The 19135-nt window shown below is 39.0% G+C and overlaps 1 non-coding gene across 1 annotated transcript; it reads left to right on the top strand.

Annotated features, from left to right (window-relative positions):
- Positions 1 to 14700: 14700 nt before the first annotated feature.
- trnaw-cca (transfer RNA tryptophan (anticodon CCA)) lies at positions 14701 to 14772 on the top strand. The gene has a single exon. It is a non-coding gene; the product is annotated as a tRNA-Trp (tRNA).
- Positions 14773 to 19135: the final 4363 nt, after the last annotated feature.

Genomic DNA, 19135 nt, shown 5'->3' with positions numbered 1-19135 from the left:
AACCACAGGAACAACTGCAAGAAGCAGAATCAATTTCCCATCGAATGGTGGTGTTGTCTGAGGTACGTGATGTAAACGCGTGCAGAGAATCCCACAATCTCTTCAAAACTTGGACAAAGTATTTCTGATGGAGCGCTGTGCACAAAGATTGAATAAGCTTTGCTCCTGCCAATGATTCTGCGTGAAAAACCACAGCATTCAAGTTTCACAGACAAATGCACCATGCCTACAAAACCAATTTTAAAAACAATTGCGGCACACTACGATTCACACTGACTCAAAAGTGATCACGGCAGATGTTGTTCCCTGCATAATGCTGAAGGGACCAAAGAGCATTGCTGTTGGGAACACAAAATGAGGCTTTTTCATGCCTTGATGTTAAGCTGACAAAGACTATCTTGAAACACCTAGTTCAGTCTCTCGACAGACTGTCAAGCAAAGCTTTTACCCATTGAAGTCGCAATAGAAGGAAGGTCTTAACCCACCAACACTGAGCAGCGGCAAGATTCAAACCTAACCCAGCGAAGAAAATGGAGCACAAACCCAGCACATAGACCACCCAGCCACACTCCCAACACCTTACTCTTTTGGAGAACATCGGGTGGGTTCAGCTCTTGTTGTGCGACGCTTGGAAATGACTGCATCTTCGTTTTCCGAGATGTTTCCTATCACATCTTTGTCAGCTCTGAATATAGTGCTTCTTTGGAGCAGGCTTCAGACCTTTTATTTTATTTATAAAGGAGGGCGCATTCAGAAACATGTAATTTCTGTTTTAGAAATGCTTTGGGCGGTGTGTTTTATATAATGCACAAACAGTATTCTGATTGTATACTGTAGACCTGTGTTGCAATCATACAGGATGTGACTGGGATTCTGAAATGTTTCTTGAAAAGGTATTCAGGGCTGCTTGAATCTATAATAAAAAAGTGACCCGAAACTTCCAACCTTCCAATAACTGATGTCGCTCTCCCTAAACCTGTACGTGATGTTTTGCAGATGTGCAATGTGCCTTTACTCCTGTATTTAAAACAACCTCTGTTGTTGGGCGGAGTTGAAGGAGAACTAACTGCATAGAAAAAGTACGTAACGATAAAATATTTCTGCGCGTGAAACACATCAATCGTTCAGCATTTCTAAAATGTTTAATTGAATTGACAAAGAAATCCTCTCCTTAAACTTCGAAAAGGATTATCTGTTGAGCCAGCAGACGAAACACTGCAGGTGCCTGTTTCTCACAGGTGTTTGAAGTTGTGGATAACATTTAGCAGGTTTGTCACCGTTGCTTAGCTGGTTAAGACGCCTCACTAAAAACCAGGAGACCCTGGGTGCGAATCCCAGCGGTATCTCTTCGTAGACAACAGGCCACTCATTGTCAATATTTATGGAGCTTAATTTAAAGACAACGGGAGAAGCATGAGTTACAGCTTTCTGTAGCTGTTTTGTATCGCAATGGTGAGTGCATTGGACTTCTAGGCCTTGATTGAATGAAGTCATTCAAAGGTTGTGGGTTCGAGTCCCACCAGAGTCATGTATCATTTTGATTCAACCTTTCAAAATCCTCTAGGGATTGGTGTTGATCAAGTCAAATAAAGGACTTCTTAAGAGTCCACAGTTGAAAATGAACCAGCAGCCACAAGAAAGAAATTAGCACTGGACTGTGATCACATTACTCCTGTCCTGGAGTCCTTGCACTGGCTTCCTGTCAACTTCAAAATCCTCATGCTCACCCATAAGGCTCCCCATGGCTTGGCACCTCAGTACCTGTCTGGGTTATCGCCCTACTCCCCACCTCACAACCTTCGCTCTTCTAATTCTGGTCTCCTATCTGTTCCCCCGTCCATCTACACTCTATGGGTGACAGGGCCTTCTCCTGTTTTACCCCAAAGCTCTGGATCTTTATCACCGAGGATATCAGAGAGTCACCTTCTCTAAACTCCTTCAAATCCAGACTCAAAACCCTCTTCTTTAGAAGAGCCTTTAATGAACTATTCTTTACCCCTCTGTTCCTACTGTATTTAATACCACCATCTATTGTCTCCTCTAACTGTTTATTCTCATCCTGCTTATCTTGTGTATTTTTTTAACTTTATTGTTGTGATTCTGTAAAGCGCTTTGAAAAGCCAGCTTTAAAGGTGCTATATAATGTAAAGATTATTATTATTAATAATGAACAGTGCATTTAACATTGAGCACATGCGGTCCTTCTTTGCAAAGGATTGCAAAGGTTGGGAATTAGCTTTTCACTCGTGTTGTTGAAGACCATATCCTGGCTTTGTTGCAGGAAATGTCTGGATGCCATCACCAGATCAAGGAGAGGATCATGGTTTTGGGAAGTCTTCTTGATGCCTGACACTGTGTGTTTCCTGGTTGTAACAGGTATCATTCTGGACCTAAACAACAGAGAACACCGTTGAAATCGCTGAACTGCCTAGCGGACACTTTGTCGCCTTCTTCTGACCTGCACTTAATGCGATTCTCTGAAAACGTGGCACATTATATCTGTGCTACCTTTATGGAGGGTGAGCACACTCATAAGAATCATAGATTCGATCACAAGCATCTAAAAATGAGCATGAGAAAATGACATCACGCTATAAGGCTGAATGGCACAAATTCTCCTGTTCCTTCTGCAGCAAATATGTGTTTTTTGCTTCTTAACACTGAGATAGTTGGAGATATTTGGCAGCAGTGGGATTCCAACTCACAACCCCAAAGAGACTAGAGCTTTAATCCAGCTCTAAATTAAAAACTGGGTGACTTGTAAGGGCTGGTAGGAGAGGAAAGGAATAAATGCTTCTTTTTTGGACTAATTCTTTATCTACTAAAAGAAGGAAAGATATATTTGATTATTATTTTTTCACCAGTTGTTTTGATCAAATTATTGTAAATAAGTGCCATATTAAGGTATAATATGTACATGAATGTCATGTCTGTGTCGATTATGGCAGCTGAGTATCGCTGGAGGACAGTTCATCATGAGTGGATAAGCCTGCATAATGAGGGAGAAGAGATTGGCCTCTCTAACACAGTGTCCAGTGACACAGTGTCCTACTGTTCTCTGCTAATGTAGAGGGTGAATGTTTATTTAGGTGAATGTAAGGTTTCATTCTTGTAAAATATTTCCGAGCACTTTTTTTGTTGCTTTAAAAAAATCTTGAGTGACACATACCTTCTGTTTTACTGCACTACACTTCTCCAGAGGCCAGTTAAGCACACAAGGATCCTCAGTCAAACAAACACTGCAATCGCTTGATAAACGCCATTTCTCATCCTTTCTCTTAGTGTCGGAGCTACTATTGTATGCAAAGGAGGCGACGTGACAATGAAATCTTAAAGAGAGTCTTCATGAAGGTGTGTGTCGGCAAGCTCTCCACTGGCAATTGACTGGGCTTGTAAAGAAATCAATCTCATTCAACAACCATACAAATTGCACAGCTTAAGGCACATGAAGTGAAATCTGTGAGCTGATTGACACAAAACAATGTCACTTCACATTATCTGCAAAGTTGTTTTGCTTGTCTGACCACCTCTTCCTACTTTACAGTGAGCACATATATTTCAGTTTCTTTCCCCCATGTGGAGATGTGTCCACTGCCAAAACTGGTGTCTGATTATTTAAATAATCTGTAAAACTGTTACATGACTTCATCTAATTGTAAATGTATAAGACGGTCTATGAGACATTTGTGAGAGTAGCTGAATCCCAGAGCTGGTATGGAATCACACACAGACAGGTCTTCTGTGTGATCTGAGTCCCACTGCTCAGAGCTACAGACTGGTCAAATGGTCACTATTGTAGACACGACCATCGGACCATCGGCTACAAATAATCAATATACTGATCATAGAGTCACTATTGGTGTTTATTACATAAATACTATATATAAATAATAAGATAATTCCACACTCATATGTGTTATAAAACATTTATAAACATTTTGGGTGGCTGACATACAGTAAAGAAAGTAATACTGAAGGGCTGGAAGTCCTGAAAAGCGTTAATAGAACCTTCTTGCTTTCGACCTGGATCAGAGCCCACAACTGCCAGATCAGTGACCCCTGAGCCCAGTTCACAGAGAGGAGAACCAGGAGCTCTTTTATGTCTCTAAGAGGGCTGGGAGGAAGGATAAAAGGGGGAAAAGTGACATGAGTCCAGGCTGTTCTGTCTGATATTGTTCATGTAGCAGCACTGATTGTCTGAATATCTTCTGGTTCTGGATTGTGAGGATAGAGAGCAGTACAGAGTTGAGATCCTGTCTGAGTGTGAGTCTGAGCTGTGAATCTGACTGAGAAGAGAATAATGATTTTTTATTCTGCCTGAGAATTTTCCTGAGAATTTTTCCTGAGAATTTTTCTTCTTTTCCAAGTGGTGTTACACCTCCTTCAGAAACTCTGCACAGACTGCCAGAGTGACAGAAGAGGAGAGAGAGATGGACAGATAAGAGCACATACAGCAAGAGACACATACATCTTGATTTACTTTGAAGCAAGTGTTCATTTCTTTTCTGGAACAAGTTGTTTCTGAACTTCAAGAAATTCATACAACTTCTGAAAGATAAAATACAAATCTTGCTTCTCAGGACAGAAGAAATGCTGCAAAAAAATGCCAGTGATTTGTGAAAAGCAACCGGAATGTGTCCTTGTGCAGCTGTTAAACAAAGGGCTGGTGGGTCAAACGCACTCAGGGATGCGCTTCAGATTGTGATGATTTAAACAAAATCTCCACTTAAAATTGAAGGGATTTCTTCGCAAACCCTCTTGAATGTTGCAGGAAATCTTTGTGTTTTACTCGTGTGCAACTACAACAAGTAAACAATTAAGTACCTAAGTCAATGTCCAAGAAAACCATCTTCACGTGTGGAATTTTTCTTTAACTGGCTGTTGGGAGAATTCATCTATACACCCGTTGTATCCTTAGCAAAAATATTTTAAAATTAGTACACAGATTTGTTGGAGAACTTGACAATCCTTGACAATCATTATTAAATGAGCATTGTACAAATGTGCGTTGATATTTTTAATATGTACCTTAATTGTAATATATATATATACATAATTGCTTTGATATGGATGTTCATTTGAAGGAATTGAGGAAACTATGAAGGATCGCAGAACAACCAAAGATACACTTGGGCATCTGCTATTGGTAAAGATGAAAGAGTACCTTAAGTGTAAAGCTTGCATACACACGAGAGAAAAAAAAACAGTTTTAATGCACTTCATTAAATTGATGGTGTGCTTATCAATCGTGCATAAAGTGTACATAGCAGAGGATGGTTTCGATCCATCGACCTCTGGGTTATGGGCCCAGCACGCTTCCGCTGCGCCACTCTGCTGACACCTGTCATGTGGCGATTCAACACAACTGCTCTATCTTTGCTTTCTAAAAGTGCGCCCGAGATGAAAAGTCTAAACGGTAAACGCAGACGTCATTTTGAGGACTTGGTCTTTTATAGTACAAAACATCACCCGCTGCTCTACATGGGCGTGTCTTCAATATCGTTGAGAACCAAACCTTCTGCTTTCCGAGGCAACTGATTCTTTCGTCGTTAATTCCCAAATCTTCAATGAGAATCAGTGAAACGAAAATCAAACACATGTACACACTCGCGTCCTAACTTGAAAGAAAAATCTACACCCAGTTTATAATACTGAAAATGATTCAGGAAGTACAGCAAAGTTCTAAAACCAGCGAATGCATCTGCATACATAAAATGTCAATTTTTCAAAAGTAACATCTTCAGCTTTGAAAGATTGTCATCCATATATTTTCGTTTTTCTCTTTTTTTACATAACACGCTTTCGAGAAACAAACTGTCTTTTAATTAACGCTTCATTAGAAAATGTGTATCTTGGTTTGCTAAGTTAAAATCGGCACATCCCAGTGGGCAAAAGATGTAGAATATACGACTATTAAACGCATACCTTAGACGTGTAAATGTGCTCCGTAACTGGTCTTGAATGAAATTCTAATATACGTATATCGTTATACGTCAATTAGACATCTATGATTATATGTTTATTATACATAAATGGTTGGAGTTCTATTATACGGATAAATTTGGAAGACTATAATACATATATAGTTAAAGGTCTATTATACATCAAAGAAAGATTTTTATAGGTGTAGAAACTAGTAAATAAAGCCAATGATTTGTTTTAGAAATGTATTCTTAAAATATACAATTATTCACACCTGAAAAATATGTAGTTCAAATTATAGATTATATACAATATTGTAATCAACAAATGTCTAATCATCATAAAAAACACAACTAGTAAACTTCAGTTACAAATTCTAGTAACATGGCAATATATATATAGTAATGACAAACACAAACTAATTACATGAACACGCTAATATTTAACTCAAAACCACATTTCGATTCAAATATAAATTTTAAAATTTACAACTTCTTTATTTCCACGAAAATATTATTAATGTAGCACAAACGCTACTTTCTAATAGACAGAAAGAAACTGTTTGTTTTGTGTCTCATGGTGATCCTCCTCTCGATACTAATGAAATGTTTAATATGATCTCTCGAGAATAAAAAAGGAGTCAATTTCCGACTGGAATGATTGATGCCCCATCAAACATTTTGTAATATCCCTGGAAGTTTATACAGTAGAATCCTGGTTCATGGCTTAAATTCAAGGTAAACAAGACTAAGGAAACGAGTTGGAAACTTGATGTTGAAGTGGGATTTAAATCACCCGGAACATTTCACTACATTGGGCAGTATGTGCCAGAAAGTAATAGTCGACATTACTTCGATAGCTCAGTTGGTAGAGCGGAGGACTGTAGAAAAATCAGCGGCGTATTCTTGGGTCGCTGGTTCGTTTCCGGCTCGCAGGAAGGTGCTTTCTGTGTACTTTGATCAAAGAGTTAAAAAAGCGAATCTGTTTCAATCAGACATTGATCAAAAGCTCTATAAACGACGAAGTAGAGGTTCCTGTTCCGAATTCAGCCCACGTCTTATTGTCTTGTTTTGGCCAAGATCTGATCTTTGAATTAAGGGACTACACTGTCTGCTTTGTAATCCAAAAATGCATACCAATGTCAAGTTTTTTTTGTAGATATAAAGGTGTTCTCTGTTTTCAAAGGATAGGTACTTAATTGGCATAATGATTTGGTATTGATTTTGTATCGTTGTATTATAAAGTTTGTGCTTTCTGTGTTTTTATCGTATTGTGAACTTATTTTTTAAACAAATGCTAACAAAGGCAAACACGGCACACATCTGTTTATACCAGTGGTGAATTGTACATTTTTATTAAGTATAAGCTACTGTGCCCTTCTGGGAGTATATCAGGTTCGATATAAAGTGGCAAAAATATAAAAGGGGAAAATACCCCACACTGCGTGTAAAGCCCATTTTAGATTAAAATGGCGTACTGTGCACGAAATGTTGCAGAAACACAGTCTGATATTTTGATAATTATTATTTTAATAATTTGATCAAATTGAGGCCCAGGATCCAAATCTTCAGTTCTGATTTTTTTAAGTGATACTTTTCCTTCCTTTCGTGGAAGTCACACGATGTGAGCAGTTGTTTTTTTTTTACGTTACGATCCAAAGAGCCTCAGACGCACTGTAACCAAACCAGGATGGATTGTGCTGGGAGCCGGACTGAGCTCATTCTCACTCCCTGTGCTAAAAACACATCGTCTACATCGTCCCTGAACATCGTCTACAGCTGCTGGATGGTGCTTTGCGTCTTACTGCTCCGGCAATTACTTTGACGAAAGACAGCTCAATTGTGCGCTTTTAACCTTCTCGCAGCTACGGGCGAGACTGACGCTCGCGATATGAAGGCACCCGCTGGTACACCTTCTCTAACTTTCACAATCGCGACAGACTTCGCTTTTTTAAAAAAAAGTAGATATAGCCCTGAAAAAAACATAAGCTTTATCAGTTTTTACATTAATCTATTTTGAATCAAAGTTTGATATTTTTTTCATTTTTTATTGCATTTTACATCATAATAATAATATTAATCATCATCATCATTTACACTTATATAGCGCTGTTCTGGATACTCCACTCAATGCGCTTTACAGGTAATGGGGACTCCCCTCCACCACCACCATTCTCTTGAATGATCACAGAGAGTCAAGACCTCGGTTTTACGTCTCAGCCGAAGGACGGCACCTGTTTACAGTTTAGTGTTCCCGTCATTGTACTGGCGTATCAGGACCCGCATGGACCACAGGGTGTACGCCCAGCGACAGGAACCAGACGTGTGTTGGGCTCGGCTGCGAGCAGAACAATGACGTCACGGGGACAAAGTAGAGGAAATCAAAACGGTTCTGTAAAAGACCAGTGTCAGCTGTTGGTTTGCAGTCTGGACTCTAAAAAGTATAGTATGTAGGATGTGACAAATTTATGATTTCTTGGAATAAAACGGTTTTTATTTGCATTCAAAATGAAGCGGAATTTTAGCGCGACACACAAACCCTTTGTCTTTTTTAGAGAGTGATTTTTAAACAGACATAAATGTAGAAAACGTGTTTTTTTTTAGCACTACAATAGCAGGGTCAGCGGCGTAATGAATAACGCGTCAGGCCTCGCATCAGAAAATTATAGGTTCGACTGCCGTCTGACTCCTTGCGTTTATACCACTTACATTCTTTAATATAAATGAACTGCACCTGAAAGCTATAGAAAACACCTTGGGTAAGTTGTCTGCACCCTCATGCGAATTTCGACAAATTACCCAAAACACTGTATTGTCTGGAGATCAGCTCCAGCTCTGAACTCATTTGCTATGAAAAACCATGTGTAACAAAACTGGAGAACAGCTGAACTTGTGCTCAGTTCGGTGATGAGGGTTAAGAACTGTCGTTGTTGTAATTAGCACGAACTGCACAGGCTCTGAATCAGACCATGTCAATTAGTCTGATCAGTGTAGGACACGTTAATGTAGAATTATTAATAGGTTTGTTAGTTCAGGTGTACCCACCTGAACTAATGTAGAATTATTACTTGGTCTGTCTCTTGTTTGTATATAAATGAATGTCTCTGACAACTTAATGTTAGTTTTACGATGTAGTTCAGGCGTTGACATATGCACGAGTATACGAAATGTCTCACTCCTGATTCATCTCACGTTCTACAGGAGACTGGCGATTCCTCCTGTTTCTTGTACAACCATATCAGAACAGAAGCCCGTGTCACCGAGCTCAGATTCAAGATTGACTTGCATCTTTATCCCTTTTTTGTTCGTGATCATTATTTTCTTTAGTTATGATCAATATTGAACTTTTTTTAAATGAAGTGACAATAATCAAATATGCAGGCAGATTTTTGAAAAGTATTCAGAATTGTCAGGGTTCCCCTTTGGAACAGTCGTCAGAAAATGTGAGAAAATGAAAGTTATGTAAGCTCTCACACAAAGCATTGAAGATTGGAATCTGAGTGTAAAAAAGCTATCCGTCTCCCAATGATAGGCAGGGATACACACCATGACTCAAATAGACTCAGCGAACTTTAACGCCTATGATATTACGAGTGCTTTGCACGTGTCGAACTTCAAGAAGGAACTACTACAATAGTTGTGGACATAATTCAATACCACCGGCAAAGTCCAATGCCGGCAACGTCTGAGAAAATAATATTCACTCATGGAATTTGGTCTTTGAATGGCTGGCGAGAAAATTCATTTATACTCCTGTTGCACCCTCAGCTGAAACATGTTAAAATAACAATGCAGATTTGTTGGAGAACTTATCATCAATATCCTTCAAAATCTACGTTCAAATGAAGGATTTGAAGAAACTATGAAAAAAGCAATAGTAGTAGCAGAGGATTTTGAATTTTGCTTTTCAAGTCAGTAGATCACCATAGAGTTGCGCCCCTACAAACAGCACAAAGGATGAATCCCACCTCCTTCGTTATTGCTGTTTGTGCAGGTGAAAGTAGCGTTTGTGCTATTGAAAGTATCTCGGAAGATGAAGGTGCAGTCACTTCCACATATCATGATATCATTAGATCCGACGACAAGAGCTGAAGCCCCCGACATTTTCCAAGCCAGCAATGTGAGGAAGATGGGTGTGGAGGAAGGTAGTGTGGCCGAGCAGTCTAAGTTGCTGGATTTTAGGCTTCAGTTTCTCTGGGGGTGTGGGTTCGAATCCCACGGCTGCAAAATGTTAATGTTTGAAGACCTGCAATACGATCAGTAAAAGCACCTTTTGTTAGGCTGCGGGAGGTGTTTATAGATAGACTTTCTAAAATACAGGCTTAACATCAAGGCAGAAAAAATATTTTGTTTTCTTAACATAAATTCTCTTTGGCATGTTCAGCTTTATGTAGGGAACAACATCTGCCGAGATCACTTTTGAGGCAGTGCACATGATAGTGTACTGGCAAGTACATTTAATATTGGCTGTGGTGGTGAGCTTCTTTTGTCTGTGAAACTTTTAATTCTTCACGCCGAATCATTGGCAGGGGTAAAGCTTATTAAATCTTTGAACATAGCGCTCCATCGGAAATACTTTGTTCATGGTCAAAAGATTTCAGAGGATTAACTTCATGAATTCACATAGCATAACTTACAGGAAAGATTTAAAAGGGGAATTGATTGTGCTTCCTGATGTTGTTCCTGTGGTTTCTTTGGATACAAAGGTGAATGTTCTTTGACGTTCTACTAGAGTATCCACTGGGTGGGCTTTATCAATCAGCTCGGATAGGTCATCAGTGCTCCGTCTCTGGAAAATAATCAGCACTGTCGTTTTCTCCTGTACTGTCTTTTAAAACATATAAGATCACGAGTTTACAGATTTCTCCAAATAACAACTATACATTTTAACCCAGCGCTTAGCATTCCTTCAATCTAATAGTTTTACTCTGGGTAAAAAGCAGCGCAATATACAAAGAGATGATATTCAAATATTTCAACGTTCTTATTGGATTACCTGTATGGAGATATCGCTCAGAATTCCTAATATGATTTTGAGTTCAGTTTTGCTTTACTACTTTCAGAGTCTTTTATTGACCTTGCTGAAGCAGAGAAGTGACATAATCACAAATGCGACCTACCTGTGCTGCTACCTGTTTCTGGTTAATAATGATTATTGCGAGGAAAAAAAAAACAGCTCCTTGCATTAAGAGCAAGAGCAACAAACGCGCTCGCTTGTTGAGTTGGTTTTTTTCCGTGGTGCTCTTCCTCAGATGCAAAGTTATTTGGCGAGCAAGGACCTCTGAGAAGGAGCCTGAATCCGTCAAAAACTCAGAAATTCTAATATCGCACTACCGTCTTGTGTACAGAGACCTGCTTCTTCCTTTTTGAGTGTTTTGGTGTTTAAGAGCATGCTTCTTACCTCGAATGTTAGTTTCAGGAGATGTGTTACCGGATCACAGATCATCTTAAAAAGAATGGGGGATGCACTGGCTCAGTTATTTGAAGGAACCTATACCACCAACACACTTCTGAGAAGCACCTGCACATTTTCGCAATCCTCTCTCTCACCTACAAAGTTATGAAGACACAGACGACCAACAAAAACTGATTTGATTCACTCAAGGCTTCACTCTTCTGTTGTGATGTCGTTTTAATTAGTGTTAGCTGTGATGAGGTGTTGTTTCTGTCTCTTAAAGTTTAAGAGTCTGCTCCTTTCTTCCTGGTATAGAAATAACATGTTCCATCTTTGTTTACAAACACCACTGTAAATTATTTGTCCATCTCTAAAGCCTGCGTGTATTGACAAGGCAATTCAAAAGCACATATTAAATAAGAACACGATCCTTCTTGTTACCATTCACGTGGTTGGAGCGTTGTTTCGCCCTTTAACGTTCTTCTACAATATTTACAGACAGGGCTTTATCACTGGAGTTGTGTGCATCGGTCCATGAACATCAATTGTACTGCTGTTTTTCTATGCGTAATTTAATCGCAAGCACTTAAAAGATGAAAAAAGGTTTCAAAGAAAACATAATTGAAAGACAGTGAGGAGGTAGAAAAACGCACTCCCCCGTTGAAGAATCAACCACCGTCGCCCATGTGACTGGATATAAAAATAAATTATTCATTTTGCCCAGTCTCTGGAAGCTTCAATGCGATTATTTTCCCTTCCTTATTTCTTCATTCCCATTGATTTACTTTGTAGTAGAAGAAACTCGAAAGTGGGAAACTGCAGGCATTCTTCATGAAGGGTGGATTGTGGTCAGTGAACATATGCACATCTTTAAGTCAGTTTCACTATCTGTGCCATAGGGGATGTAGCTCGGTGCTAGAGTGTATGCTTTTCGTGTATGAAGTCCCGAGATCAATCGCTGGCATCACCAGGTGCTTTATATTATTGTGCTCACATCGCAATCTTCTGTTGAGTGAGAACTCTTTGCTCGTGTTCATAGAGAGCCAGGTTTACACAATTAAATTCAGTCACACACGAAGTGCTACAGTGCTGCTCTGCTGTTTTAAATGTACCTTCAAAGCATTTCGTTCTGTTAACTACCAAATGATTTGAACTAATTTGACGTCATATTCAGGAAATCCAGAGAAGGTCATCAGACTTTTAGTGGCTGTTGAAGAAAACACCTGTTGAATCTCACCGGGGATTTCTTGAGAGATCATTCAGCGAGCGAGTCCTCCCTCTGGACTCCAAACATTTTGGGTTAAACTGTTATTCACATACTCCAACGAAGAGAAACGTTAGTGTCTTCCGGTGTGTGAGCCCATTTCTCAAAAAAAAGTTATATAAATTGAATTGTTCTACTTTTTAGGCTTGCATAGTCTTATTAATATTTCAGTTAAATCTTTTTTTTCTGTAGTAACACCAGTTGATATTAATATTAGTCCTGATTTATAATTTTTTGTCATGGTTGATCTTAAGTAATTTTGTAATTAGTTTCAGTTTTAAAAAATCGCGCAGAGAAGCTACCAAAACAGGTAATGTTCATATAATGTGTAATGCAATAGCAGCATTTTGGGTTGAAAACAAAAAGTATATCTTGGTATGAATCCTAACACTTCATAGGCAGCGTTCTAGGACTTCTCGCTTCAGATAAAGTTGTCAATACATCATCGATTTCTACTCAATATCAGCAGTGTTATCGCTACCGAGCGGTAATATAGATCCTGGCAATACTTCGTGAGATCTTCGTAAGAAAATCCAAAATACTATGGAAGCAATCAAATTTATACGTTTCTTATACAAATTGTGGTTTTCTGTTAATTGCCAATTTGACTGTAATTACATCTTAGTTTACAGATGTCTTGCATGTATCACAAGGTATAATAGTCGTGTGCGTCATCAGTTAAAATGTTTTAAAAAGTACGAGAAAAGTACAACATGCTTAAGAATATTTATGGTTACATCCATATTACAATGAAGGTAAATATACCAAGATATTAAAATACAATTGTACAGTCCTAACTTAATAATGCCTGTGAAGTTTTCCAACAAATCCGAACTGTAATTTTGAAATATTATTGCTGAGACTGATAAGAGAGTACAAAGATCAAATTCAATGAGTGAAAATGCACCCGTAGTTCTCTAAACTGAGTTTCTTCCCTGAAATGACTTGCTTGCGAAGCACCAAGCAGCCTTGAACGGATCGCGGAAATCAAATATACAGTACAGATGGATTCAGAGTGTGCTTTCCAACTTTTGTGCAACATTTTCCTTTGATAGGGCAGAGTTGTCTTCACAATCTGGGTTAAATAAAAAGGAGTGACGTCAGTGTTAAACAGCTTTCCTTTTTGGGGAACAACGGTTGTGTTCCATATTTCTAATTATTTTGGTTTCAAGATCGCAATTTAGTGTGAAACATAAAAGCCAGCTGGATAAGCTTTATTAATTTCCCTCACGGGATCAATAAAGTATCTATCTATAAATCTCTTACACGTCATTTACAATGGCCTTTCAACTAATAGCCCGTGCAGGGACCAAACTCTAGCTGTTGGTACAGTACGAGTTGCGTAAGGCTCTGTAACGCGCAGATGAGAAACTAACCTCTGCTTCTTCATTATATACACAGTGAGCTATACAGTATATGCGAGCTTACTGCCTCCTACGGGCTCTGTATTTGATTGCGGTACAAGACCGGCCGTGGAGATAAAGTGAGACTGCTTTGTACCTTAAAAGGCTCATAGCGTCCCTGGGAGGGCTCAAACCACCACCCTTTCGGTTAACAACCGAGCCACAAAGACTCATGTACAGCTTAACACTTCTCGGTCTCGGTGAAAGTGATACACTCCGTAAAATTTCCAGAGATTCATTTATTTTTAAAGGAAAATCACCAACAGCGGCCGAGAGCTACTGGAGTTTTTTCATTCTATACTGCGATTTCTGAAGGGTACCCTGTGAAAATACGAGTTTTGACGAGAAGGGATGGACATATAAGGTCAGAAGGCTTGAGGAACTGAACTTTAAGGTGAAGACTGCGGGTTCAGTAGCAGCAGAACCTGATCAGTATCAGTTGACTCCGATATACCTTGAAAATGAACTTGGGGATTTAGAGTCAGACGTGCTACCGTTGCACTATGGGGTACTTAATTTAAAAAAAAAATAGGAAAACAAATCAGTGTTCCTGGATCTGTAATTGAGAACAACACCTGCACAAGAGCTGCGCAGGAAGAATAAAATGTTGTCTGGGAAGAAGAGACTCTCTTCGGAAGAGCAGCGCTCTTCACAGGAGATTTTTTTTTGTGAGGCTGATTTGTCTCCTTTGAGGAATTCAAAGACGCTGATGACCGCGACCTCGTGGCGCAACGGTAGCGCGTCTGACTCCAGTTCAGAAGGCTGCGTGTTCAAATCACGTCGAAGTCAGCTGTTAGTTTTTCAGGTTCTGCTAGTCCTGAACACCATGCAGTTGAGTTCTATCTGAACACCACATAGATGATCTAAACAAAATAGAGCAGTACAGGACACGCAGTGTGGAGCTCACACAGCGAACAGCCTTGAACACGAGAAAAGGCACCGTTCACATCTGCTAAACATCACGTCCAACTTTAGAGACAGCTACATCATAGAATGGAATCCCGGAAGTTTCAGGTAACTTTCTTTTTAAAAAATACAGGTTCAAGCAAACCTGAAAGTTAGGGAGTTTCGGACACTTTTCTTTTATTAAATAGTGTCTGAAGCCTGAAAATGTAATTTGAAAAAAAAAACGCTATTGGACATTAGCAGGTGCTTTTTGTAACGATTTGCTATTTCATGCTGGAAAACAAAGGAAACAGACCCAACGTTTGCTTTCAGGTGCGGTTCATTACATAATAGACATCTATTACTGAGGAGCTTGAATAAAATGTACACGAGTCAGGTAGAAGTCGAACCTATAATCTTATGATCCGAAATCAGCTGCGTTATTTATTAAACCGCTGGTATTTCACATAACCTGAATTCCCCCATAGTGTGCTCAGCGCCGCTGCTAGTAATACACCGCCACGTCTAAAATTTCAAAGTGAGAAACGTGTTTTCTGATTTTTTATGTTTTAAAATATCATCTCATTAAATCAGACAAAGGGTTTATGTTTCGCACTGAAATTCCGATTGATTGAGAATTCAAAGAAAGACTTTCTTCCACAACACCGTATAATTATCACATCCACCAGACTCTCCAACCTCTCCAGACCTTGCTGGGTGAGCATTTGCTCCGATAAATTAGGTCACGTATCATGTTAAATCACTTCTTCTCAACACAACATTTCCTGGTGCACGTTTTCTCTATGAAAAAAAAAATACATTTTTCCCTTGCACGATTTCTCGTTTTTATCAAAGCGTACAGAAAGAAAAAAGAGGAAGAAATAGTGTTGCAAAAGAACTCTGTCGCCCTTGGGAGATGTCAAACCCATTGGACATGAAAAATGCCAGATAAAAGCCAGTTCTCTTCGTTTCTCAGTGTCGGGGCTGCTACTGTATGTAAAAGAGGCAATTTGCTCTGAGAGCAGGTTCAGCGCTTACTGAACGCAGATGTCTCAGAGCGGTGTGTCCAAGTGGCTGTAAAAGGAAACAGCTGTCCTGTCACCATAGCTTAGTTGGTTAAAGCGCCTTTTTATTAAACAAAAGAACCTAGGTTCAAATCCCAGCTGTGTATTTTTTCCTATCTTGTAGTACAGAACGTACCATTTTGGTCACTCACAAAGGGCTTGATTTCGTTAAATGCATGTGTTCATTTCCTTTCTGGAAAACTTGTTTTTGATGAAATTCACACAGCTTGCGAAAAATGAAATTCAATTCTTGGTTATCAGTGCAGAAGAAATATTACCGGCTGGCAAAAAGAATGGTAAGAGATTTTTTTTAACCGGAAACTTGTGATTCGAGAAAAAATGTCCAGCAGTTAGTCTCTGTGGCGCAATCGGTTAGCGCGTTCGGCTATTAATCAAAAGGTTGGTGGTTCGACGCCACCCGGGGAAGGGCTTCTTTGGCGATGTAAATATTGTCTTCGCATAGGTCAATTGGATTTCTCAGCGAAACCATAGCCATTTTAATATTTGTAGGAAATGCGAGTGTTCAACACGTGTCAAAAATGTCCAATAATGCCCAACATCGCAACTCCCCAGAAAACCATATTCTCACAAGAAAAATGATCGTCGAATCATTTATACTCCCGTCACATCCTCTGCTGAAATATTTTAAAAATACAATGCAGATTTGTTTGAGAACTTGACTAGCATTGTTACGTTAGCACTGTGCAGTTGGATTTTGATATTTTGACATATTTACCTTAATTTTAAACATAAATACAATCTATTGTAATTGTGTTGTAATATTAAAATATGTTAGCTGAGGATGCAAAGGGGTGAAAGGGAAAGGTCAGAGGGTATAGTAACAACAAGGTTAGGATTGGTGGAGGTGGCAGGGGTGTTGATGGTTTTTCTCTGTAGAGGATGATTGAGTTTTTTATCCTTCTCTGAAGTGAGAAACTGGAAGAGTTGGGAGTTGAGAGATCTGATGAGGTTAGATATAAAAGGAAGATGATGTTGAGCTGTTAGCGGTAAAAAATACTTAATGTCTTTGATGTTGTCATCAAAGATAAACTGCAGTAAGCAAAGATAAAAAGAAAATTATCTTTGCTTACTGCCCTGTCTTTCTCACACCTGAAGAAGGCTCCACGGCCAACAAGTTGTGTTTCCTTTCTTCTCTTTTCAGCATGGAATAACCCTTTACTTGTTCCTTTGCAGCATACGCATGCTGACGCAGCTACTCACCTGATATTTAAATTTCCTATAATCACAAATATGAATGTCCACTGTGGGTATTTTTTCCATGATTATTTATTCTGTCATTGAAGCATATTTTATGTCATACCGAAGTGTCATAATCACTGAATTTTTTTTTTTTCATTTAGAAAGTAAGAAAGTGATAAATCACTATGAATTGCATTTAGCCTGTTCTGATCTAGATTGTCTATATACTTTAACATGCCATGTTCACAATGTCACAACTCAGAAATGCAACAGTGAAGTGTTGTAATTACCAATGTACATAGTGTCGGAACATTGAGATGTTTTGGTAATGAGGAAGGAGGGACATGCCAGGTTCACAGGGTCATATTTAAAAAAATAGCACAGTAAAATTTCCTAAAGTTCAGGATTTTGATAGTCTGTTCCATTGTCTCTCACACCTCAGTGTCAGAATTTTTAGATGTTTTTATACAGATGCAGCCATTCAAAGTGCGCGTCACAGACACGTACCGCAGGTGACGTCGCTCAGTATGACGCAAGATGACGCGTGGCACCGCAGTAAGTGATTGGTTGACCGACAGGGGCACTCGTGGTCCGTTGGTCTGTCGTAGAAAGACTTACAGTAAAAACGTCTTTGCTGTGCCCGTTGTAGATATTGAATTTTACCACTGAAGGGAAATCTTAGTAGCTGAGCATAAAAAGAATAGGAGCATACTGTAACGCGTGTGAAAGCCATAAACGATATTAATTTTGGAACATAAACATACAGTATATAGCTGGTCTTGGTACTTTAAAGAAAAAAATACACACCGGTATTCCATTTCTCCCTAAACATTGTAAGCTTCGAAGTCTTTAACTAACGTGATACCGGAGTCAACAAGCATACTTTTAGAATTTGATTAAAAGGGAATATAATATGGAATCGCGTATCTCAAGAATTTAATAACGGTATGATTATATCCGTGTACTGCGGCAGGGCTGTGTAGGGCTGTTTCGCCTGCCTGCTCCAGCGAGCTGACTGTAGCCGACTGGTCTAGGTGCGTGCCTGCCAACGGGCAGGCTGTGTGCTCGAATCCAGCTGGACCTTCTAGTTTTATTTATTTATTTTTTAATCGCGTAACATAAACATATTACCGTATGCAAACTGTACTGTATACAGTATGTATATGTATATTTAATGTCTTAACTGTGCCCGTTTAATTGAATTTAAAAAAATTATTTAACACGAACATTAAGCTGTTTACATCTTCCGCCTGAGAACAGTCACCCGTTGCTACCCAACGCAGAATGGTGATTGGCTGACACCATCTGACACCCCTCTGATTGGAGAAAAAAGACGTGCTGGTTTGCTATACATACTGTAACAGGAAGAGGATTTCTTTCTATTCAAAACGTGTATTTTAAAAGTTTAAGTAAAAACCTTACAGCGTACACAGATTTCTAAACTGATCAGGATCGTTATCTTTGTCTTATGCATAATAATATTCACCGCTCTGTGCAGCAAATTAATAATAGACTTTATTTTATATAGCGTTTTAAACGAATAAGTAATTAGATTGCTCATAAACCTAATCACTTGCTTTTTCTTTTTATTTAGGCTCAGATTTCAACTATAGATCGTATTATTAATAACCATAATAACAACCAACCAACAAAAACAACCATATAAACATAATACCAACCAAAAACATAGATAACAACCACAATACAAAATCAAATATATCAAACCATTTTACTCTCGCAAAGTCCTCCAATTATCATAATCCCGCCCCTTATGCAAAACCAAACCTTCCTCCCATCCCAGTTTATCCTGTTTATCATAAACAAAATCCACCTCAATTTTCAACATAAAGCATTACACAAAATCAATACCTCAACACTCCATACTCAACAACGATAATTCACAAACAGCCAGAACATGTAACTACACATTCCCAAACAGACCTAATTTCCATAGCCCCGCCCCTTATGCAAAACCAACATCCCTCCCCTGTTCTCTCTCTCCC

This window comes from Atractosteus spatula (genome assembly GCF_055471065.1).
Source record: "Atractosteus spatula isolate fAtrSpa1 chromosome 10 unlocalized genomic scaffold, fAtrSpa1.hap1 SUPER_10_unloc_17, whole genome shotgun sequence".
NCBI lineage: Eukaryota > Metazoa > Chordata > Actinopteri > Semionotiformes > Lepisosteidae > Atractosteus > Atractosteus spatula.
The sequence above is the reverse complement of the archived record's forward strand: the minus strand, read 5'-3'. Positions and strand labels throughout refer to the sequence as shown.